This window comes from Sus scrofa, chromosome 7 (assembly GCF_054392235.1).
Source record: "Sus scrofa isolate SSC_HxYL_T2T_F1_AM1 chromosome 7, Sscrofa_HxYL_maternal_Yorkshire_Landrace_v2.0, whole genome shotgun sequence".
NCBI lineage: Eukaryota > Metazoa > Chordata > Mammalia > Artiodactyla > Suidae > Sus > Sus scrofa.
Window position 1 is genome coordinate 117,971,529 of NC_139389.1, and position 26,147 is coordinate 117,997,675.

Genomic DNA, 26,147 nt, shown 5'->3' on the forward strand with positions numbered 1-26,147 from the left:
CTTTCAAGGGGAAAAAAAACTGGGTAGAAGTTGCAGTCATATTTTTGCATCACTGAATTTCTTGCTCTGCCTTGAGTCTCAGACATGACTTTAGCAATTGTTAAAATCAGTAGATTTGAATGATCTCATTCCCTACCAAGGACAATGAACAAACTAGAGAAGAAATAAGAATTGAATTAGGCTGAACTGGGTAGACTGTGAATAAGGCCACATACACATTAATTTCATTTCTAATTACCTCTCCCTCTCTGCACTGAAAATTAAACTATTTGTTTTCCTTATTTATTTTCAAAGATGGGATTTCAGTCATTTTGACATTCATAAAATAAAGTATAAGCTATGGGGTTTTCAGCACAGTTTCGTATTGGGCCTAGCATAATGAAAAACAAATCCATTATTTGATTAAATCCTCAGTAATCTATACTTATAATCTATTTGGAAAATAACAAACATGGGACAAGTAGGGAAAGATTGAGCATTTGCTGAGTAATGCTGGGTAAAAGGATTTTATGAGTTTGGTGATGGGAGAGATCAATGTGTTTTAATATAGTGAAAAGAAGGAGAGGTGTCCCTGAAATGAACTGGATTATGAGCAGTCTGACATAAAACAAAAGGTCAGATGTTGATCTGATTGAGTAGAGAAGGAAGCATGCTGGGGAACAATTATCAGGAGTTAGAGCGTGCTCCAGTTATAAGAAATTTTCCCTCTGACTATGCCCCCAACATTAGAAGGAGAAAAAATGAACCCCTTTCCCTTTGGGGTTACATAAGCAGACATGGGGTGGATTTCCCAAACAGAATCTAAACAATTGGGAAATTTAGTGGAGAAAACAAACCTGCTTGGCACTTGTGAAATAAGTTATACTGAATCTCCTGCAACAGAAAGACAGACAGATGATGATCATATTGGCATGATCCCACTGTTCAAGACAGAATTTCACTCTTTCCAAATTTTCAAAGGAAGCAAATGAGAAAACGAATTAGCAAGACGTCTTCATCTAGTCAGACTCCTAAACTAGAATCTACGATGACAGATTTAAAGATAAACTATTTGCAACGTTTTGTGTCTTTCAGTACTACCTCTAACAGATTAATCAGAACACACCTAGCACCTCTCTTTGGCATACAATGTGCCTCAATCCTGCAGCTGGGAAAGATGTACCTTTGCCAGTCAGAAGTAGTCTACACACAGCCACACATACAATTCCCTTCAGCCTCCAGTAACTAAGAGAAAGATATAGAGAAACCCAAAGAGATAAACTATTTTATCAAAAGGCAGAGCCTTCCCAGGAATACATTTTTATGTAGCTATTTCTGCCTACCAATTAAGAAAAAAAAATGGTGGGGTGGTAGTATAAATAAATACCCCATCACAATATGTATTAAGAGAAGAAAGTCTGTGATTCACTGGTAAAGCAAAGAGAGAGAGACAAGAGAATTCAGTAACGTGGATTGACAATGACCAACAAATAGGCTCTGTTTGGTTATCTCCACAGAAAATTCATAGATTAGGAGAGTATTGTTGCTCTGAAGAAAGACAGCTAAATTCTAGAGAGGGTCTTTCGAGCCTTGCTGCTCAAAGTGGAGTCCCTGGATCCACAGCAGCAGCATTAACCAGGATCTTGTTGGAAAGGCAGACTGCACAGAGGCATCCCTCTTGAGCTTCTGAATTTGAGTCTGTGTCTTCAAGAGATTCCTCAGGTCAGTTTTAAAGTTTAAACAGCACTATCTGAAGAGTTCCTGTCATGGCTCAGTGGAAACGAACCTAACCAATATCCATGAGGATACAGGTTCGATCCCTGGCCTCGCTCCGTGGGTTAAAGATCCAGCGTTGCTGTGAGCTGTGGTGTAGGTCACAGATGGAGCTCAGATCCTGTGTTGCTGTGGCTGTGGCACAGATTGGCAGCTGCAGCTCTGATTCTACAGCTAGCCTGAGAACTTCCATACGTCACGGGCGCAGCCCTAAAAAGCAAAACAAAACAAAAGAAAAGAAAAAAACCCACAAAACAATATCACTATCTGAGAAGACAGGGAGGGCCGAACAGAATGAAAAGTGGACTTATAGGACGGATGGTTAGTGAGAACAGAAATCCGTAACAGAGAGAGACGAGTTCTGAAAATTATGACATATCATCAGGACTGTCCGTGGGAACCTGCCAGAACACTTCAAGGGGCTCCCCGAAGCTATTGTTTGAGTGAGTGAGAAGGGAAGATAGGCAAGCTTCAAAGGGAAACCAAGAAAAACACAGACTAATTCAACCTACCACTCATCACATGTCAAGAAGAGGTGACGATAATCTCAATGTTGACAGCTAGAGAGAATTTCTTGCGGTAAAAGTGTAAGCAGACATGAAAATAAAATTTGGGATCCCCTGAAACCATGTTTTTCAACAAATTGCTTATAAGTCCATACTTTGTGTTGGGCATTGTGGTAGTCGTACTTGTTCAGCAAGAGCAAATCACTACCCTCTGGTTTTAGGCCAGAGAAGTAATCAAAATCACAACGTGGAAGAGCCATAGTCACAGCATAAAACAGAAATCCTGTATAGCTTCTAGGCACATGGTAAAAGTTTACAAATCCCTTAGAGGCGGATATTTTTGAAAGAACAAGTCCACACCTGTGTTATATAAATTGTAATTGTGTGTGCATGTGTGTGCATGTGTATACCTGTACTCAGTTTGGCCACACTGATTTGAGTCTTATCATCATTATTTTTAGTTGTTTCCAAATCCCAAGATCAGAAATCAAACCCAACCCCTGAACTTTGGGAACTGTCAGGAGTGGCCCCAGCAGCCATAGTTCCATTGAAATCTATACTGTGACACCAAAAATTTTTTTTTTCAGTGTCTACCTTCAATTTTTAAATATATTCAAGTCCAAACCAGTCAGACTATAGCTACGCTGACATAATTTCAAATCAACACTTAAAATATTGTCCTTCCTTCATCCGCTGATCAAAAGAGCATTTTTCTAATTTCAAAGCTTTCCTATTACTGTAATTAAAATGGTAAATAACAGGATGGAATTAGCTCTAGGTATACTCTTCATTTCTTTACTTTGCAGTATGTCAAAAGTCTAAGGCCAAAAATTGAAACGTCTCCAAAATGAAAGAAGAGTGTATGCCCTCTTTCCTACTTCCTGCTTCTCCTGCTGCTTCTTTTTTAAAGACCTCTTAACATATCTCAAAAGACAAACAAGTCTTCTTTACATTAGACACCAGGATCAGAGCAAGAAATAAGGATTCACAACACTTTGCGCTGCAAAAGTGGTAAAACAGTTTAGCCTTCTAAAAGTCTTCTTAAGGAACACCAGCAACGGATGTCAGTAAAAATGCAAAATGCCCAAATTTCTGCAGATTTGTGAACTCCATTGCCATTTGAATGTAGAAATAAATAAACCCTCTGTGGCTTTCTAGTACTACCTCACCTCATTGGCTTTTTGATGAGACACGGTCCCGTCATTTATTTAGAGTTGATCTGTGAGGGAATTCTTGCTACAGTTCTCAAAGCAGCAAGCATAAGGATATGTACAGTTAACCTCTGAACAACACGAACTTGAACTACATTTACACTTACATGCAAATTTTTTGAATAGTTAACACTACAGTACTACATGGTTGAGTCCATGGATGCAGAATTTCAGATACGGAGGAGCCAGGGGGCCGAGTGTAAGTTACGTGCAGATTTTCAACTGTGCAGAGTGTCAGCTCCCCTATACCCCAGGCCAACTGTATACACTTGCCTGTACTTAAGTGTGAGTGTTATATATACCTGTGGGTGTGTTTTTTTGCAGCATTTTTTATTATGAACAAACCAAACCCATCAATGAAGAAGTAAACCAGAAATACCTGGAGTACCAATGAAGAGGGATAGGGATAGGAATATATATTTTAATATATTAATTTCATGAAACAATATACAGCTATTAAATGGAAAGAAATGGGTAAAGGGGGGGTAAATTTAGTAACCTCCATCTTCACAGTGCCTTAGAATCAGATAATACTCCTCAATTAATTAAGAACCACGGGTAGGGAGTTCTCTGATGGCCTAGCAGGTTGAGCCTCCTGCGTTCTCACCGCTGTGGCTCTGGTTGCTGCTGTGCGGCGTAGGTTCAATCCCTGGCCCAGGAATTCCCACATACTGACTGTGTGGCAAAAAAAAGAAAAAAAAATACAAAAAAAAAAAAACAACCCAAAAAAACCAAGAGAGAACCTGAAATAAACGTTGTAACTCTCATTTAAAAAAAAAAAAAAAAGAACCAGGGGTAAAATTTAAATAAGTATCTAAAGCAGGGGGTTCATATTCAAATTGCCTGATTAGAATAACTGTCAGATTCTAACTGTAACTATAGATGTGGCCAGAGGAGATATAAGCAAGGATATGAACATTTAAATGTTACTTCAAGGAGTGGGATTGTGAGGGAGTAATATTACCTTTATGCATTTTCTATACAGTTTGATTGTTGCATTAGCATGCATTATTTTATATTTTTAAAAAATATGACACAGGATGAGTATGCCTTATTTTATATTTAGGATTTCCTGTCATGGCTCAGCAGTAATGAACCCAACTAGTACCCATGAGGATGTGGGTGCAAACCCTGGCCTCACTCAGTGGGTTAAGGATCTGGTATTGCCCTGAGCTGTGCTGTAGGTCGCAGACGAGGCTTGAATCCTGTGTTGTTGTGGCTGTGGTGTAGGCTGGCAGCAACAGCTCCTATTTGACCCCTACCCTGGGAACTTTCAGACTTTATATGTTGCAGGTATAGTCCTAAAAAGCAAAAAACAAAAAAAACACTAACAGAAAACAAACAAAAAAAATAGATCAAGAGGGGAAAATGTGAAAGGAAGATGAATAAACATTTCTCATAAAATAAATAAAATGCCTAACAAGAATAAAAGAGTCTACTATTTTAAGCAAAGGTGGCAAGCAAAGAAATTGTATTTTTTTCCTCTTGATTTGTAACACATTAAAGAAAAATAAGGGTTCCCTTATTTGGTGGCTCAGCTGGTTGAAGATCTGGCATTGCTGAAGCTGTAGCACAGGTTCAGTTCCTAGCCTGGGAACTTCTGCATACCTCTAGGTGCAGCCAAATAAATAAATAAATAACTGAAAAGTAGTTCTCAGTGCTAATTAAGGTACTGTAAAAACAGCACTTTCACACAATGATGGTGTGTAATTTCGAAAAATCAAGACGTTCACATCTTTGACTCAGTGGATCTCTATTTACTGATATTAAGTAAACAAACAGAAATGAAAACAAGCATATGTTTAAAATGATCTTTATCACAGTTTCCTTAAAAAGTAGCACAAATGATCACATCATCCTTGCCATGCAAAAAGAAAAAGAAATCCATCTATGTCGTGAGACGTGTTTCTACAATATTTTCTTAGCCTCTTTGCTGAAAACTCCATCTTGTCCTGCTTTATTTTACCCCATCTTCTTGCTTGAAAAACAGTCACGGTGATGGTAAATGACTTAAGCTTAAGAACAAAGACCTAAAGGCATAAGCTATTCATAGGGTCAGCTGAATGAGGACATAACGCCTTGGTCTAGGCACGCTGGACCTGTGCAGATTGGCATGCCATTTGCACAAGCATGATATGTCCTTTAAAGAATAAGAGAAAGAGGAACCTCATTGCCAAGTGGTTTATGAGTGGTCATCAGCAGAATATGCACTAGCAAAGAGAACTAAGGTGCAAACCTAGGCACGCCAGGTTCCTGCAAATAGGCAAATGCTAATGATTGTTAAATGCCTAAAGGTCAGAGTAAAAGCTTAACCATCTACCAGCTATGTGACTTGTAAAATAATAAAATAATTTATAAAATAATAAAAAAAGCCCTATATCCTCCACCTATACCCCCCTCCTCACTTGACGTCATCCTGAAGAGCACAATAAAAGCAGTGTGATTTCTTGAGGGGTGCTCTTTGTCCCTGAGACCTTGAGTCCCCTGGTTTCCACTTTTACTTAAGACAAATGTCTCTGTGTCTTGTTTTATGTTAACTTTTTTCCTTAAGTTGCACAGCACCCCTTCTTCAGCCCCATCCTGCTGAGCTGGTCTCGGCACATATATGCTTCCTTAGATTTCTCTGTTTCTCTCCATCTCCCTCACACCGGGTGTGTCTAAAATCCCCTCCCTTCACTTGTCCACGCAACCCCTTGGGAACCCTGCTGTTTATTCCAATCTTCTTCAGGAGATGTGCCTAGAAAGTTCCCAATCAGAGTCCTCAGAACAGCTGGGCTTTTCTTGCCTAACCCCAAAGAATCAACCTAAACAGGACAATTCAGTTGACTAAAACTATTAGTCTTACTCCAAAAACAGAAACACAAACACACACACACACACACACACACAGAGACAGACAGACAGACAGACACACACACACACACACACACACATCCCCACTCTAAGATGTAAGCATGTAAAGAGTTGTTGAAAGTTTTGGTGGCATTGGATTTTAATTTTTCCTTCTAATTTTCTGTATTTTGCCAATTTTCTAAAATAGACATGTTGACTTTATAATCTAAATAAAACACCCTGCTTAATTGTTAAATAAGCAACCCTCTTCAGAGGCCCATTGCTTTCTTCAACTTAAAACAAACAATTTAATTCTTTCAGAGAGATTCAGATACCTGGAGTGAAGCCCCAGAAAGACTGCCTAGAATAAAAATATCATGATATGAATATGCACAGGTAGTTCTTTACGCTCATTCTTTATTTTTAATCAAGTATCCCCTGGAGAATCTGAGTAATGACATTACCTTCTCTCCTGAGAAATAAATATTTTTCCACTGTCTTAGTTTCCAAGAGTTGCTATAACAAAGTGCCTCAAGCTGAGTTACTTAACACAGAAGAAATATATTTCCTCACAGTTGTGAAGGCTATGAGTCTGAAGCTAAGGTGTTGGTTGGGCCAGGTTCCCTCTGAAGGGACCCTCTGTAGGGGGTTCTCCCTTGCCTCTTCCTAGTTTCCAGTGGTTTGCTGGCATCTCTGGTGTCCCCAGTCCAATTTTCCATCTCCATGTGGCATTCTCCTCATGTCTTCCCATGACCTAACCTCTGTGTACGTGTGACTCTATGTCCAGATTTACCCTTTTTATAAGGACATTGACAGAACACTATAAACCAACTACAACAGAAAAAATAAAAATCATTATTAAGAAAAACACACACAAGGAACATCAGTCATACGGAATTGGTGTCCTCATTTTAAATTGATCACCCCTGCAAAGAAACTCTTCCCAAACAAGCTCACATTTTGAGGTGCTCAGGGGGAGGACTTGAACACGTTTTTTGGGAAGGGACACAAGTGAACCAGAAATAATCACCCAGCACATTTCATCATCTAATACCAGGGCAGAGACAAGTTAGCATCTTGCCTCTGGACCCCAACTAGAGGACCTGGGGGCTGAAGATCACTGGAAATGTGTTATCCCAGAGCACTCCTCATGAAGTCACATAATGAAGTTTCCAAACACAATCAGCTTAACCCCAAAGGCAGGAAAACCTTTCCGCTGAGGACCTTGGGAAGCTATAAGGCAAATGGTGAACTATTTTCCTTCGCCTCAATGTCGGAAGTGTAACAGTTGAGAGACATTTGGAAGATTTTGCTGATAGTTTTTGGCTTCTTTCCTAACATAAACTTTTTTTTTTTTTTTTTGTCTTTTTATGGCCACACCTGCAGCATATGGAGGTTCCTGGGCTAGGGGTCAAATCGGAGCTGCAGAGGTCTACACAACAGCCACAACAACACTGGATCTGAGTGGCATCTGCAACCTACACTACAGCTTATACTAATGATGGATCCTTAACCCATTGAGGGAGGCCAGGGATGGAAGCCACATCCTCATGGAGACTACCTTGGGCCCTTAACCTGCTGAGCCACAATGGGAACTCCCTAACATAAACCTAGGGCAATGTATTGCAAAAGAGATTATGAATGAACACATTACTGATGTCCCAGTGGAATGCAAATAATTCTGCAGTTTACTTGTCAAAAGCAATGAAGACTACTTGAAAACTCTTAGTAATAGAAATAGTTTTATATGTATTTTTGTGACTATCAGAATCGAATTCTATATTATAACGTCATTAGCACTGAATCTATTTTAATATATCATATAGAAGTTGCTATACTTATGTTCTTAATTTTTAATTTTGTAAACAGTAATCTGTTTCAGTAGCTAGAAGGAAATCTGAAACCACAGAGGCACTGGTTTTCTAGTTACTAACTGTGTGATTATGGACATATTACTTATCCCTCCTCGTCTTCAACTTTCTCATTGTAAAATGGGGAAAATAATGTCTACCTCATGGGATTAATAAGAATGACTGTTGGAGTAAGAATGACTATCCTCAAAACCTAGCTCCAAACATATTGCTCTATTTCCCAGACAGTGATCTAATGTGTGCCTCAGTTTACCCATCTACAGAAATTAAACAAAATAAGGTTGACAGTTCTATTTATTGTACATGTTTGTTATACAAATTAAACCAAGTAGATCACATAGCAGGGAATCTATATGTAATGTGTGTACTGTGTTGGCCAGGATTTTGCCAGAGAAACAGATCTGACAGGATGTGAGCATGTATAAACGGGTATTGATTATAAGACACTGGCTCCAGCAATATGGAGGCTGGTATACAAATCTGCTGCCCTTTGGGAACAGACCTAATCTGCAGATTCCAGCCACACCTGCACGGCAGATCCTACGAAGCTGTTCCATTTGGCTGACTCCTTCTTGGTAACCTGACTTGTACCCAGTGGCATTTGCCCGCAGCTTGTGACTTCTGCTCTAGCCTCAGGGTCACAGAGCTCCTTGACTCATTCTCTTAACAGTTCTCAGAGCAATAAAGGGTGTCCTGTGCCTTCAAGCTCCTCCCAGGCCTGCAGTGCCTGGGATTTGGACTCTGCGATGGAGTAGGCAGTACTACTGAGGTTGGTGATGCTGAGGTTGGCTGCATGAGGTGGGCTCAAGTTGGGTCAGAGGGTTGTCACCTACACTAGCACCTCATGGCAGATGACACCAGAGCCAGTGCCACTCCCTCTTCTGCTGAGCAGTAGCCTGGTGGCCATGTGCTCCCCACCTGTGACTCTGCTGCACTAAGGCAGTCTGGAGACCCAGGAGGGCCAGTATTACAGAGGAAGTCAGAAGGCAGTTTGCTGGAGAACACCTCTCACTTGTGAAGGCCTATCTTTTTGTTGTATTCAGACCTTTAACTGATTGGATGAGCCCTACCTGCCTTACAGAAGGCACTCTGCTTTAAATCAAAGCCCATTGATTTAAATGCAAATCTCATGCAAAAACATCCTCCAAGTTGACATATAATACTCACTTTCACTCATGCTAAATAAATATTGGATATACTTTCATATCACTGTGCTTTAGGTAGGTTAATAACCTGCCCATGAGGAGGAGGGTATTAGAGGGCTATCAACTTTTCCTTGAAAAATCAGGAGGAAAATGAAGATGGAGTTTACAGAAAAAAAGGTAAGGGGTGGGGCTCCAAGATTGGAATTTAAAAAAAAAAAATCTAGAAAAGATTTAAAACATTTTAGAATTCTAGATTTGAGATTTTAAAATACATGTACAACCTACTGACAGGGAAGCTTCTAGTAAACACATCTACCAAAACCTTGTGACAACAGTTACCACGGAGGCTAAGTTATTTGCTAGTCCTCATTTCAGTGCTCCTTGGATCCTTTATGTGATAAAACTCCTGGTCAAGGCCAATACAGATCTTTTAAGATTAGGATAACATGAGCAATTTCATGGAATTGTAGAATAAAAGAAGTCTGTAAGTTAACGTAGCAATTTCTGAACCAAATTCTGTCTTCACTAATCAACTGTAAATAACTAGCTAATTCAGTTATGAAAATCAATCTCATATGTTCATCCTACCATTTGGACTGAATTTAACACAGTGTTATGTCATTAGCAAACATTGCTGACTATAGATTGAATGTGTAATTTACAATTCGATGTTACAAGTGATGGTTCTGGCTAGGAAAAATTTCCCAATAAATGTACTAGTACAGATCCATTGCCTATATTTTTCTCAGTTCTGTACTTTACATAAAGGAGGCACCATAATAGCCAATCAAAAATCTGTTGAATTCTTGAGGTAAAACTGCCATAGTCTTTTAATTAGTATCTCTTTGCACAGTCCTTTCTGTGAACATATTTTAAAACCTACTGCTTTATCACATATGTGTTGCAAATTAATAGCAACATCTCTCATTCCTGGAATTAAAATGTATATCAAAGACTCCATATTTGAATAACTAGAACTTCCAGCCAACTGCCCTGCCAACATTATGAAATACTATCTCTGGGAGTATTTTCAGGCTGTGAAGACTTTTCATGGATGGGACAACAGAAATATGATAGCCCTGATCAAAATTAGGATAAAGTACATGATTTAGAGACTGGTTCTAGCTGGAAACACTCTTCTTTGGGAAGTTATACGAATCCATGTGTGTGTGTGAGGGTGTATTGTGCACAAATTAATGCTGACTTTTCAGAAAATATATCTATAATAACTATTGAGTGTACCTGTGATACACTTCTATTTCATGAAATAATGTGGGTAAACCAAACCAAATGGCAAAGTACTCTTATGATGTGTGTTCTATTGAAATTTAATCCTCTGTCAAAATCCATGAGGTGCCATTTTCTACTCTGCTGTGGATAAAGAAACTGGATCTCCAACAAGTTTTGTGACTTTTCAGGATCCTCCAGGTCTATGCACTGCCAAGGCCCATGTTCATCCCACTAGACATGGGGTCAGAAAAATGCAGGCCAAGTTTGGCTTGCTGCATGTCTTTGTAAATAAGGTTCAATCCTTTACATGCGGCCTATAGCTATAATCCACAAAGCCTCATGTATTTAATACCTGGCCCTACACAGATAAAGTTGGTTGACTCTTGCACCAGACTATGCTGCCAGCTTTGTGTTTTCAACAAAGAAGGATACCACTAGACTTTTCTTTTAAGACCATTAGCAAACACAAAGAAATAAGACACAAACTTTAGTTCCTGTTAACATTGCTCAAATACTTGATGAATAAGGTTTGCCTGTATCTACTTCTTTGGATTCTTGGTTGTAAACAAAATTAAACAACATTGATGAACTTAAAAGGAGGCTTGGATAAGGTAATACCTTTAGAATCAAAAGAAAGACTGCAAAACAAGGCTTTAGAGGGTCTAAAGATGGTGAGCTATGCCAAAGTCCTGGTCTCAGGAATCCTCTGTTTGGACATTGCCTTCTGTGCTGTTGTCCTGGAGGGCTCCAGGGCAGCACCCATGTATGAGCTTTGTTGCTCCTCTCCATGAAACAAGCAGCAGGAGAAAACTTCTCCAGCCAGACCTCAAGAATTGAGGCTCAGGAAGAACATTTGAATATTTGTATTTGAACAACATGACCCTCTAGTCACCATGGCTGCACAGAAGACAATGTTGGTCCATCAGCATCATGTCCATCAGTGTCTGTAAGATGTTCCCCCACATCAGAAGGTTATCCCAGTGCTGAGCGGACATTCAGTAAACATTCATTATATCATTCCCTTGACTCCACAGTGAATCTTTCTAGCCTTCTACTAACTAAAACACAAAGCTCCCCATTATTTCCTTTCCATATTATAGGCATAATTAATGAAATATTAATATTATCTCTACCTTCTGATACTTGCTAAAGTCTCAATTCTACATGTCCTCATACCCAAATACACATGCTTTCAGATTCCTTCCTTTTTATAGTAACTGGAGATCACACACACACACACTCTGAGACTCCTTCACTTTTGAAGTAACTTGAGATGCTCCCAGGGGTATCATAGTATATTCACAAACTAGTATATGACCTTCTCTTGCAAGCGGTTACAAAATTACCTTATCCTCCTTCTAGGCTGATGTTCCATAATCCCTTAGTGTCACAATTTTTGTCATTAGGTTGCTCCAGGACACGCTCCCTTCACTTTGTTCCTTTTGCCAGAACTGCCTTTAAGTCATCACTTTACACCCGCTTGGCCACCATCCTCATGGCTTCCATCTGTCACCTTGAGGCCATGCTCCACCAGCTCCGTGAAAGCTGCCACCTGCATTGCAAGACTACCAGCTTTGTAACCTCGGCTAATAGCTCCCTCTGGCTGCTGCTGTGGAATGGTTGCTCCCATCTGGACTCCCTTGAATCCATTTAACAGATGGACCACTGGTCGCCACTGCTCACCCTCCCTCTCCCAACCCATTCAAATATGTAGGGAAACAATTCCCTTCTCCTTACTTAAAGCCTTTAAATAGCAAGTACCTAAATATTGAGGCTTGAAACTCACAGCCTGCATACACAACTTATCTTTTCTCCCTAGACTGTGTACACTATGTTCAGCAGCTACATAGACTTTAGTTCAAATAACAGTGAGCACACAATCCTCGGAGCTATGATTCTACTCTGATCCTCAGGCTCTGTGGTTGATTCCAAATTGTATTGGCTTCTTTTCACAAAAGAGAATACTTTTCAGAAGGTCTTATAATCTCTTGAAATTCACCCCGTATCAATTAAGCTTCACATCCTGGGAAGTGTCTGAACACATATAAAATCCAATATTCGCAATTCACATACTTTTACTGGGAGGTTCGTTGGCCTCTATATAAATTAGATAATTCAAATATACACCAGGTGTAGAGAAAACTCCAAATCATTATCCCTGTTCCCTCAGTCAGGAAATTCTTTTTAAAATCTCATATTTATGTTTCCCTTCATTGAATCTTGAGTTCTTTTTATTGAGATTTTTTCAACATAAACAAAGGATTTGCAATCTTCTCCCATCTTTTATCTCTTCCTTCCACTTAGAAATGAAGATTAAGAATTAAAAAAAGCTAATTCTTAGAGAGCTTAGTACCTGCTGGGAATTATTGTACATTCCCCACAAATTACCCTTTTAACCTTCACTATGACACCCTGAGCTTATAAACTAGTTATCATTATCACTACCCCTATTTAACAGATGGAAAAGTTAAGCACATAAGAGTGTATGTGAGACACAATAAGAAATATATATTTGGTCTCTGGCCCTGATTCTTGGTAATATTTAGTCTCTGCCCCCATTTCCTGGTGGATAGCTCTTAAAACCTTTGGTTTCTCCAAAGCGTCTTGTTGTATATTAATGAGGTGACTGGCGGCTAAGGGCTTCAGGACAGCTTCTAGACCCAGGCTGGTTGCCCCAGGGAATGAACCAGTGATGAACTTTCAGCTGCAGCCCCCTACCCCGCAGCCTCCAGGAGAGAAGATGGCTTGGAGTTTAAATTAATAACCAGCGACCAATGGTTTAGTCAATCATGCCTAAATATTAAGCCACTAGAAAAATCCTAAATGGCAGGGATCAGAAAGCTTCTAGTGGTGAACCCACCAAGGTACTGGGAGGGTGGTATATCTGGAGATGATATGAAAGCTCCTTATCTTTTCCTCCATACCTTGCCTTATGCATTTCTTCCACCTAACATTTCCTGAGTTGTATCTCTTTTTTTCTCAATTTAATCATTTATTTAAAAATATTTTAACTTTAATATTTTTAGGGGGGTTTTAATGAAAGGATAGTTGATACATATTATATATTACAGATGTACCACATAATGGTTCACAAGTTTTAAAGGTTATATTTCAATTATAGTTATTATGAAATATTAACTATATCCTGAGTTGTACAATATATCCTTGGAGCTTATTTATTTTACATGTAATAGTTTGTACCCCTTAATCCCCTACACCTATCTCACTCCTTCCCTCTCCCCACTTGTAACCACTAGTTTGTTTTCCATATCTATAAACCTGTTTCTTTTTTGTATATTAATGAGATGACTGGTTTCACTAGTTTGTTGTATTTTTATTTTTTAGATTCCATACATATGTGATATCATACAGTACTGGCCTTTCTCTGTTTGACTTATTTCATTTAGCATAATATCCTCCAAAGCCATTCATGTTGTTTCAAATACCAAAAGTTCATTTTTTTTAATATGAGTAGAATTCCATTGTATATTTATATCACATCCTCATCATCCCTTCTTCTGCTGATGGACACTTAGTTTGCTCCCATATCTTGACAACTGTAAATACTGCTGCTATGAACACTGGGGTGCATCTATCTTTTTGAATTAGTGTTTTGGGTTTTTTTCAGATAGACATCCAGAGGTAGAACTGCGGGTCATATAGTGGTTCTATTTTTAGCCTTCTGAGAAACCTACATACTATTTTCTACAGTAACTACCAATTTAGATTCTAACTAACAATTTACATTCTAATTAACTAGGGTTCACTTTTCTCAATATTCTCAGCAACATCTGTTATTTTTTTTCTTTTTCATGACAGGTGTGAGGTGATATCTCATAGTGGTTTTAATTTGCATATTGCTGATGATTAACAATGTCGAGCATCTTTTCATGTGCTTGTTAGACGTTTGTATGTCCTCTTTGGAAAAATGTCTATTCAGGTCTTTTACACATTTTTAATTGGATTGTTTGTTTGTTTTAATGTTGATTTGTAAGAGTTATTTATATATTTTGAATATTAACATTTATACTATTTGAAAATATTTTCTCCCATTCAGTGGCTTGTCTTTTCATTTTATCAGTGGCTTACTTCACTGAGCAAAAGCTTTTATGTTTAATTAGGTCCATTTGTTTATTTGTGCTTTTATTTCCTTTGCCTTGGGAGACAGATCCAAAAAAAATATTGCTACAGTTTATATCAAAGAGGAGAGTTGCACCCTTTTATAATAAAAAAGCGATGAAATAAATAAACTACATTCCTGAGTTTGGTGAGCCATCCTGAGTTCTGTAAGCCATTCTAGCAAATTATAGGACCCAATAAAAGGGTTCTACAGCAAATTGTAGAATCTAATGAAAGGGTGTGGGAATCTTAGATTTGTATCCAAGTCAGATGAAAGCTGCAGGTGACCAAAGGACCTAATACTTGTGATTGGCATCTGAGATTGGAATGGAGGGGTGGACGTTTTGTGAGACTGAGCCTTTAATCTGTGGGATCTCCAAGTAGGTAATATAAGAACTGAAATTAAATTTTAGAACACTCAGTTGTACATAGAAACTCAGAGGACTGTTTGTCATGGGAAAACCTTCACATTGCTGGTGCCCAGAAATATTGAGAGTAGAATATGGAAAAGATGTAGAGAGAAAAGCAACGTGCTTTCTTTCAGCATGGTACCATTTAAAGCTATCCCATTAGTATGTGACAGAGTTAGATATTGAACCCCTAGAGTATGACCCTAGAATCCTCACTTCTGAGCACTGTCTTTAATAGTAGGTACTTCTCAAAGGTAGGGAGAGTTTATTCTTCAATAATTGAGCTTAGTTCACTATTAGTTACTTACTTCATTTCCTTAATATCAGTGATGAGGGTGTAATTCTTTTAATATAAGTATTTTTTTCAGTAATAAGTAATAAGGATATTTCATAGTTATTTGATAAGTACTCTGATTTATATTATTATTTTTACTTATATTTTCACATTTTTTATTTGTGTATAGAATATTCTAAAATAAAATTCATTTCAACCAAATCTCATTGTGTACCTTGATAATTACCGAGTTTTCAAAGCTTAGCACAATTCCTAGAACATTTTTTGCTCCATAAATATTGGTTGAATATATTTATGAATTCATTAGTACCAATGTGTTAAGGTTAAAAAGATAAAATGAGATGTGGTTTGACCATATGGCATAGACATATAAAAAATAATGGTTCAATATAGTAGATGGGTAAATTTACAATACTAGGACACATGGAAAAATGATGCATAGTTGAGCTTCAATGACATTTAATGATGCAGAAATTTAAAAAATGGAATCATAGAGCTTTAGTTTCTATATGTGCACACACATATTCCTTTTTTCTATTGTGTTGCAAGATGACCCTGCTAATGGTAACTATAATGCCTGAGAATGGCTAAAGAGAGATGGATTTGCCCTGATCTGCTTTACAAATTGAAACATAAGTGGTCAGTGTGTTGTCTGTTTAGTATCTGTAGCCACAGTCTTGGGCTCCTTTGATCTTTGTAGCAATGACTAATTATCCTTTAATAGCCAGAGAAAAGCTCTGTTCCAAAGAGAATATCCTACATCTATTTCAGCCTGGTTCACTCTTAAGCTTTGTTATCTCTCAGTGCCATCAGCACTTGGCTGCCTAACTTAATGGGCATTTTCCCCAGCCCAACATGGCTTCAGTTAAAGGTATAGCCCCTCTCTCCTCCTGATACATTCTGACACATTACATTCTGTTATTGTATCTTATAGTCCAAGATACATTCTATTAATCCATTTCCAATGGGGAGAACTCTACCTAGTACCTACTGTGTGCTGAAGGAAATAGGAAGAAAAAAAAATTTGGTCTCTATCCTCAAATATTTGAAATATGATTAAAAAAACACAAAATTTCTATTAAAAAAACTGCAGAAAAATTCAAGATAGTAAGTAATCAAGTGGTAAAATGTGTGGAACAGCTAAGTGTTATAAGGAGAACTTCTCATTAAACCATAATTAAACCCTTGAAAACTAAAGACAAATGAAAAAGCTTGAAAACAACCAGAAAAGAATGCATTGTCAAGTAATTTGAATTCCAATGGATTTCTCATGGAAAACTATGAGTCAAAGGAAATGGCAAGATATGTATAAAGTCCTGAAATTAAATCAGAGACAATCAATTTAGAATTCAAAATTTTGCAAAAATTTCCTTCAGAAGGAAAGGTGAAATAAAGGAAACAGAGAAAATTCATTGCCAATAGACCTGGTCTAAAAGAACTGATAAAGGACAGGATGTTCTCCAAACAGTAGGGTAGTGATTCCAGAATGAAACTTGAGACCTCAGAAAAGAAGAGCAGCAAAAATAGTAAATATCTGGGTAAATATTATGTACTATTCTTTTTCTCTTCAGTCCCTTAAAATGTAATTGACAGTTGTGAGTAAAGTTAAAATATTTCCTCATTGAATTTTAATGTGCATTCATGGAATATATAAGACAATTGTAACATGAAATGAAGGAAGTTAAAATAAAAACAATGTAAAAATTTTTTTAGGGAGTTCCCATTGTGGTGCAGTAGAAATGAATCCGACTAGTATCCACGAGCATGTGGGTTCAATCCCTGGCCTCTCTCAGTGGGTCAGGGATCCAGCACTGACACGAGCTATGGTGTAGGCTGCAGACTCGGTTCGGAAACTGCATTGCTGTGGCCATGGTGTAGCCTGGCAGCTACAGTTCTGATTTGACCCCTAGACTGAGAACTTCCATATGCTGCAGGCGTAGCCCTTTAAAAAAAGAAAAAAAAAAAAAGGACTGTATAAGATTTTCACATTCTGTTTAAAATGGTTAAATAGTGATTCTAAGTTGAAGGTGAAAATTATTTTTATATTATAATCTCCAGAGCACCCATAAAATAACTATTCAAAGAGATGACATAAAAGTACTAAAAATTAAAATAAATACAAAATAGTTTAATACCCTGTAAAAAAGGAATGACAATGAAAAACAGAGTAAAAACAGAAAACAAATAATAAAAAGGAAGATTTTAATCCAAAAATATCAAAAATCATATTAAATGTAAATGATCTAAACACTAATTAAAAGAGGAAGACAGAAGGGATTAAAATGGTTCCATTATATTTTGTATACAAAAAAGTCACTCCAGATATAATTATATAGTAGGATAAAAATAAAAGAATAGAAAAGACATATCATGCATACCCTGATGAAAATCTTGAGTGGTTATATTAATATCAAACAAATTAGACTTCAGAGCAAGGGCTGTTTCTAGTAACAAAGAGGGATTATTACATTGTTATACTGGGGTCATTTTTTGAAAAAGACACAATAAACAATAAACAATAATTGTGCATGCACCTCTCAGCAGAAGTTCCAAATACATGAAACAAATCTAACAAAATCACTGGACAAAAGAATTTGACAGTATTTCTATAAAATTAAATACTTCATGATCCAACAATTCTACTCTCAAATATTTATCCTACAGAAATGAAATTTATGTTCACATGCAAACCTGTGCAAGAGTGTTTATATGAGCTTGATTCATAATCTTCAAAAATTGGAAACAATCCAATTGTTCTTTAATAAGCGAATGGATGAACAAACTGTGTATATCTATAGCACGAAATACCAATCAGGAATAATAAAAAAAAATGAACTGTTGAGACACACAGCTACTTGGATGAATCTTGAATGTATTACACTCAAAATATTACACACTGCATGATCCTGCTTCTGTGTTATTCTTGAAAGGACCAAAGTATAAATAAAGAGGAACTCAAGAGTGGATGATAGGGATTGGAAGTAGGGAAAAGATATAAAGTAACAGCACAAGGAAAGTCTGGGAGGTGATGAAACTGTTTTGGATTCTAATTTTTAAAATGGTCATATGAATCTATATATGCAGGTATTCAAATTGGAACCATACATGAAAATATAAGTCAATTTCACTGTATGATAAATTAAAAATAATAAATTAAAACAATAAAATAAAATGTAAGCACTGCTTTCAGACATTTCCCAAACTTCTCAAGTCCAAAGATTGTCCCACACATACACATACCTTATCATTATTTCAAATATGTATCTTCATTTTAATCACCTGGTATTGGAATAAGGTATTTTTCTCTTCTGAAATAGAGTCTTTTGTTCTTTATCTGATAATTGTTGAGGCAGAATAAGGGTTATCTTTTGGGGAAAAGGGAAAGCTTTGCAAGAGAATTACAGAGAATCATGGGGAGGTGGTAGTATTCTGATCATGGTGGTATTTACAGGGGTGGGTACATTTTCTTAAATTCATAAGTAGCCTATGCTCTTTTCTATATACATAAAATGGTTTCAAATGAAAATTTAAAAACAAAAACCAAAAACCTCTTACCCAACATTTAAAACCCATTCAATATATTAATTCCTCTGAAGCCTTTCCCAGCCTCCTAGAGAGAAGCAGTCACTCCTGCTTTAATGCACCCAAAACACTGTGACTAGCCTATGCCATAATAGTAAAACATGTTACATTTTATGATAATCCCTCGTGTGTGTGTGTGTGTGAGCACATGTGTATGTGTACTCACATGTATCTGTGTATGTCTCCACTGTTCTAACTATAAATAGAACATTAAATCTTTCAGAATTGACCCTCCGCAAGTTCATGGCTGGCACCAAAAATCATGTATTCAATTAATACTGAAAAAAAAAAAAAGGAAATGAAATTACTGTGTCTAGGAATGGTCCACACAGGCCCTTTTTTTTTTTTTTTTTTTTTTTTCCCCTGGCATCTACTGCTGGCCATTCCTTCCTAGCTTGAACATATCAGATGATGCATTATCTAAACAACCCTTTATCAATTGACTCTTTATTTAACTACAAAATAATATTTTTGTGTATTTATTAACACAATGCAACCTGTCCTAGTCACATCAGATATGCAGAGATATGTCCTAGCAGAGGTAAATCATAAGATTCTTGAGATGAGAACAATAATAGAGAAAAATGTAATGTTCTAGTATATCACAACTTTATAGGCAGACCCACTGGAATATCCTTAAGTTTTTTGATTTCTATGGCTGTTTTTGAAAGGACTTTCTTTGAGCGTGTGGGTGGGATCCTGAGCAAAGTAATTTGTCATATCTAATCAATACCTGAAAGGTGAAATCATTTTGAACTTTAAAGAGCACAGCCTCGTTCTTTGATGGGACTGCTGTCGTTGGTGCTACTGCATAATTCTACTGAAAAATCTTGGTATGGATTTAACTTACCAACTCCCCATTGATTCATGGCCATGATTGATCTCTATAACCGTTACTGTACCCAATTGGTGATGTTAGGACCAACAATAATATGGCCATATTAACTTCAGTTGATATAAACAGTGTTATTTTTATATTTGTCTGATGCCTGAAAGTCATTATTTATGGACAATATCAAATGAAATGAAAAGAAAAATCGATGTACTTGAAGAATGCTGTGTACCTCCTCTCCTGACCATAAGAGATCTGACCGCAAGAAAATATCTCATTCATATCGACTCTGCTTATTTCTATCAAAACTAATGTCCTGGAGTTCCCATCATGGCTCAGTGGTTAATGAACCCAACTAGGAACCATGAGGTTGCGGGTTCGATCCCTAGCCTTGCTCAGTGGGTTAAGGATCCAGCGTTGCAGTGAAGTGTGGTGTAGGTCACAGATGCAGCTCGGATCCCGTGTTGCTCTGGCTCTAGCATAGGCTGGCAGCTACAGCTTCGATTAGACCCCTAGCCTGGGAATCTCCATATGCTGCGGATGCGGCCCTAGAAAAGACAAAAACAAACAAACAAAAAAACTACTGTCCTCTATCTTCAAGTTCTTGCTTCTACAAATTAACCTGTTATGCCATTATTTGATGTTGTCTATAGAATGAAAAAAATTCAAAAAGATAAACTTTTTCAAGTGAATATTGATTGCCATTCTATCTGAACAATCAGGTTAAAAAGTATTAAATTTTTAAAGGGATAGAATAGAGGGCCCAGAAATAAACTCACATACCTACAGTCAATCTCTGACAAAGGAGGCTTCAGCAAGAGGTTTTGTGAAAGTTGGACAACTTCATATAAATCAATGAAGTTAGAATACATCCTCACACCATACACAAAATTAAATTCAAAATGGCTTAAAGACTTAAATATAAGACATGAGACCATAAGACTCCGAGAAGAGAACATAGGCAAAAAATTCTATAATATAAATCATATCAATGTTGTCTTAGGTCAGTCTCCCAAGCAACAGAAATAAAAGTGAAAATAAACAAATGGGACCTAAGCCTTCATATAGCAAAGAAAAGCATAAACAAAATAAAAAGACAACCTATGGACTGGGAAAAAATACTTACAAATAATATGACCAACAAAGGCTTAAAATCCAAAATATGCAAAAAGCTCATACAACTCAATTACAAAAAGGAAACAAGCCAATCAAAAAATAGAATACCTAAATAGACAATTCTCCTAAGAAGACATACAGATGGCCGATAGGCACATGAAAAGACACTCAACATCACTAATTATTAGAGAAATGCAAATCAAAAGTATAATGAGGTACCACCTCACTCCAGTCCGAATGGTTATCATTTAAAAAGTCTGCAAATGCTGGAAAGGATGTGGAGAAAAGGTAAATTCTTACATTGTTGGCAGGAATGTAAATTGGTATAGCTACTACGGAAAACAGGATGGAGGTTCCTCAAAAAACTAAAAATAGATTTGCCATATGATCCAGCAATCCCACTCCTGGACATATATGCAGACAAAACTAAAATTCAAAGACACATGCATCCCTATATTCATAGCAGGGCTATATATAATATCCAAGACATGGAAACATCCTAAATGTCCACATACAGATGAATGGATAAAGAAGGTGTAGTATATATATAAAATGGACTCTAGTCAGCCCTAAAAAGAATGAAATAATGCCACTTACAGCAATATGGAAGGATCTAGAGACTAACATACTAGGTGAGGTCAGAGAGCAAAAGACAAATACATTATGACATTACTTGCATGTGCAATCTAAAATATGACACAAATGAAATTATCTGTAGATACACAGACATAGGGTGCAGACTTGTGGATGCCAAGGGTGAGAGTGGAGAAGGGATGGATCGGGAGTTTGGGATTAGCAGGTGCAAACTATTACATAGAGAATGGACAAAGTCCTACTGTGTAGCCCAGGGAACTATATTCAATATCTTATGATAAACCACCATGGAAAAGAATATGAAAAAGAAGTACCATGCTGTACAGCAGAAATTAACACACTTTTGTAAATCAACAATACTTCATTAAAACAAACTTAAAAATAAAAAGGATTAAACTCTCAAAGAACATGAGTTGAGATACCTACAAATTTGATGAGTCACAAATTGTAAATTTACAATGGAAATTGGACTCAGTTCTCAAGCTTTGATGTAAGGCCTACAATTTATGCAAAATTCTAAGCAATTGAAGAATTACATGTAGAGAGCAAGGTCATGCATTAAGGCTGAATCACCTGGTTTTTTTGTGTTTAAAAAGAAAATAAACGCTTGCTACTAAGCTGGTTAATATGTATAGTGGGTTTTTTAATGAATGCTTAAAAGAAATAATAATAATTAGAATAATAATACTATGCTTTTAGAAAATGCTTTTTATCTTCAAAGCATTTCATGAAAGTATATGTAGTTAATCTCTGTACCCTAAAAGCAACTTGCCAAAATATTTTCTTTTACAACAGATGCATTTCAGAAAGGTTTCACTCATCTTTACATTTTCTTTGGCATAACTCTGTATGTTTAAAAAAATGGGCTATAGAAAATAAAATCCATCAAAGCCTTTCTTTTTAATGCAAATAAGCTTCTTTCTATTCTTTCTAGAGGAAAAGCAATGTTCCCTTGAAACTGACTATAAGCCTGATTCTGTTGAATCTGTGTAATAAGGGTCATTTTGTGTAGTACTGAGGTTCAGCTGTTCTCTGTCTCCACTCAGGTCCAAACAAATGGAAATAGGCTTGAATGACAAAGGGCTAAGTAAATATATTTTTAGATATTTACTGCTGTACAAGAATTAAATTTTCTTAATATAAAAATCTTTTCTAAAAGTAGTAATTTAGCGGAAACTGAGCTGGAACTTATTATTTTGATGGAGTTGAAGCTTTCTTTCCAACTGCTTCTGGAAAAGCATTTTCAGATGCAGCCAGAGGTGACCTTCCAGGAGAACACACAAATGTGAGAAGAAATCAGGACAGTTGGGAAGCAGAGGAAGTGCCAGGCACCTCTGCTCTTATTCTTATTACCCTGCATTTAATGATACTCCAAACTGAATCCTCTCCTCCAATCTGTGTAGGAAGACAAGCTGTCAAAACAGGGCTCCATTGCTTTGATTCCTTTCTCTCTTAATTAAAAAAAAAATTATGTCAGCAATGCATGTTAGTTGTTGAAAATTAAATTTAGAGAAAGAAATAGGAAGGAATGGAAAGCAAAAATCTCTCTCATCCCTATCAGAAATAACATCACTAAATTCTTCTGGACCTTTCCAACAAATCGGTATCTTATTTAACAAAAACAGGTTCTCAATACGCTTGTGTAATTTTACTAAACCTAGTATATATAATTATAACTTCTACAATATGCATGTATACACCATTGTTGAATTGCTATTTGGCATTTTATTACTTAACGTCACTTACTAAATGTAACGACCCTCAAATATACCACATCATAAAAATCACCTGGAGGACTGCTTAAAAATGGGCAGTGATAGCCCCATCCTAGATGAACTGCGTTAGACTCTCCAGGAAAGCATCTTAAGAATCTTTGTTTTTAACAAAGCTCTCCAGGTTATTTGAGAAACAATGATTTAAGTGGTGTTTTAGATGTTTCATTTACTTCCCAATAAAAAATACTCTCCAATATTATACGTCATCATCATGTTCTAGCCTGATTGTTTCCTTAGTTTAAATTCAAAGAGGTGGAATTACTCTCTCACACAGTATGCACATTTTAAATCTTTTAGCACGTTTTGCCAACTTATCCTTAATCAGGATGTATTAACTTACATCTTTATGACTACACATGGTCCCCCTTTGGTGGTTAGGACCAAGGTAATTGGAGGCAAGATGTTTGTATGCCCTCCCCTCTGGTGGCACTGTGCTTCTAGAATAGGCAATGAGCAGGACCTTTCATCCTCAAATCTATCATAAGCTTTAACCTCTGTAAGCAGCAGTAAGAATTTGAGGATGGCTATTTTAAAACAAATCAAATTCATTCTGTAGAAAGTATCAAATATGTTAAGTTAGAAAAGAATTCCTTGCTTACTTCCTCCCATTTTAAAAATGTTAATTCTTCAAATATTCAACTATGGAATTTTGAAAGTAAAAATGGGATAAATCTGCTAAATCTAGTGTTCTTTAAATGCAGTTACTGGTTAAACAATATAAGGTAATTATTTTAAAAACAGATTTCCAAACTCACCAGAATCAGAGAAGGGGATTTCTGGAAATCTTCATTTTTCTAAACCTCCTTAGATATTTCCCATGCACAGTCAGGAGGAAAGACCTCTGCTCTGACCCAACACTCCCAGTTTTGCAGATGGGAAAAACAGCTCAGGGTAATTTACTGTTTGGTCCTATGGCAAATGCAAGTGAGTGACAAAGCTGTGATTAGAAGTTAAGTTGGTGTCAGTGGAGACTGTGCTTTCTGGTACTTAAATGTATCTGTGATTAGGTCTATGCATTTACCAGGAAATAGGCATTTTTTATTAAAATTTTACGTATAAAAGCTACTATTTTACAAATTCAATTATACTTAGACATAAAATTTGATAAAGTAGCTAATACCAATTTAATAACCAATAAAATAGCACTTAATCTTTTAGGTTTTATAATAAGTATAGCTTCTCTATTAAAGGAAAATAAAGACAAATATTTCAGAACTTTTTCCAAATACAGTGCTTCACTTAACTGCCCTTTTTTTCTCCAAAGATCCCCTGTATAAGCTTTGTCCTTTCAATTCTTCTGAATATATTTGTGAGAAAGCCTTGTTTTTTTGTGTTAATGGTCTTTAAAGATTTTCTTTTCTACACAACTCTTCCTCTAACTTGAGCATATATGCATTGACCGTGGAGGAACCAACAATAGGCAGAAAGGAGGGAGCAGGGTGCTTTTAAAGAGCATCATATACATGAACCTTCAATGACTGGGTCTGACTCTAAGAGTCTCTCTATCCTTGATTACTGAAGAAGTTTATTCTAAGTGCACGATCACTCTGTTTTTCCTATTTTTCCTTATCTTTTATACTTTAAAATGTATATGATTCCAGACTGAGTTATAGTGCCAAGTTAGGTAGATTCCTAAACAAATATGTATAATTTTTGCTCTGAGAAAAGCTCTGAAATTACATTTAGTCTGAGTAAGTAATTTGACCTGCTCACTTGGGGTTATTCAGGTGAAACCTTCTATTCTATGATATATATCTCATTAATGTTAGAGAATTTAGGGGCATTTCAATTTTGAGCCAATATTTCCATTACTTTTATCTTTCTCAAAAGATTACTATTCTGAATTGGAATTTTTCATGGTTGACATCACACTGACAAACTACTGTGCACTTTCTGAGTGATATGAATGGGAATAAACAGTATTTTTTTCTATTTTTACCACTGCAAAATGTTTCTTCAATGTTTTATTGAGGGAAAACAAGTTTATTACATGAATTTTCCAAAATTTAACTTGTTGAGGGTATTAACTGTTTAAATGTATTCAAGTTTAAAATCTGAAAAACATTATTTCAAGACTGTGTGCACTTGTGTGGTGTATGTGTGTATGTGTGTGTATACACATAAACAGCATCAAGAAAAGAAACAACTTATTGAAGGAGCCGACCCTTTATACATGAAAGCTGAATAATCTCTCATTCCTACATATAAAGTATGTATAAAGTATGTATCTTAGATAAATACATATGTACATATGTGTATATGTAGAAACATAGGTTTTGTTAAACTAGTTCTTGAAATTGAAATGAAATATTTTGAATATCTAGTAGACAGAGGTGTATTCAGTTAGATGTTATTCAAGCCTCTTAAATTCATTAAGTTACAAACTGAATCTCTCTTCTTCCCCATCACACCCAAATTTACTTCCTCTATTATCAGTTTCCATAAATGACATTGCAGTTGTTCACCAACTCTCCTCAACAGGGAGTCATCAAGTCCCAAAGATTTCATTGTTTGAATATCCCTCATGGCTAGATTTTCACCTAATTGTTTTCCATGGAGTTTAAATTTTGAGGGATGTTAATAGGTGTTGTCTTAAAAAAGGAGGAAGAGGAGGAGAAGAGAGAGGAGAAAAAGAAAACATTCTGGAGTAATTACCTTTGGAGAATGCTGTATTATGCCAATTAAACATGCTTCTTAATTTCAGATTTTGATGAAGACTTTAAAGAATTAAAACATAGACCAGTCACCTTTTTAATTTTTAGCTACATCAAAGAACCATTTCGCTGAGACATTTTGGGAAACCCTATTAACTCTTTCTTCACCACCACTCAAATCTTTCATCATCCTTTACATGATCTCTGTTGAGAGCCCTCAGCT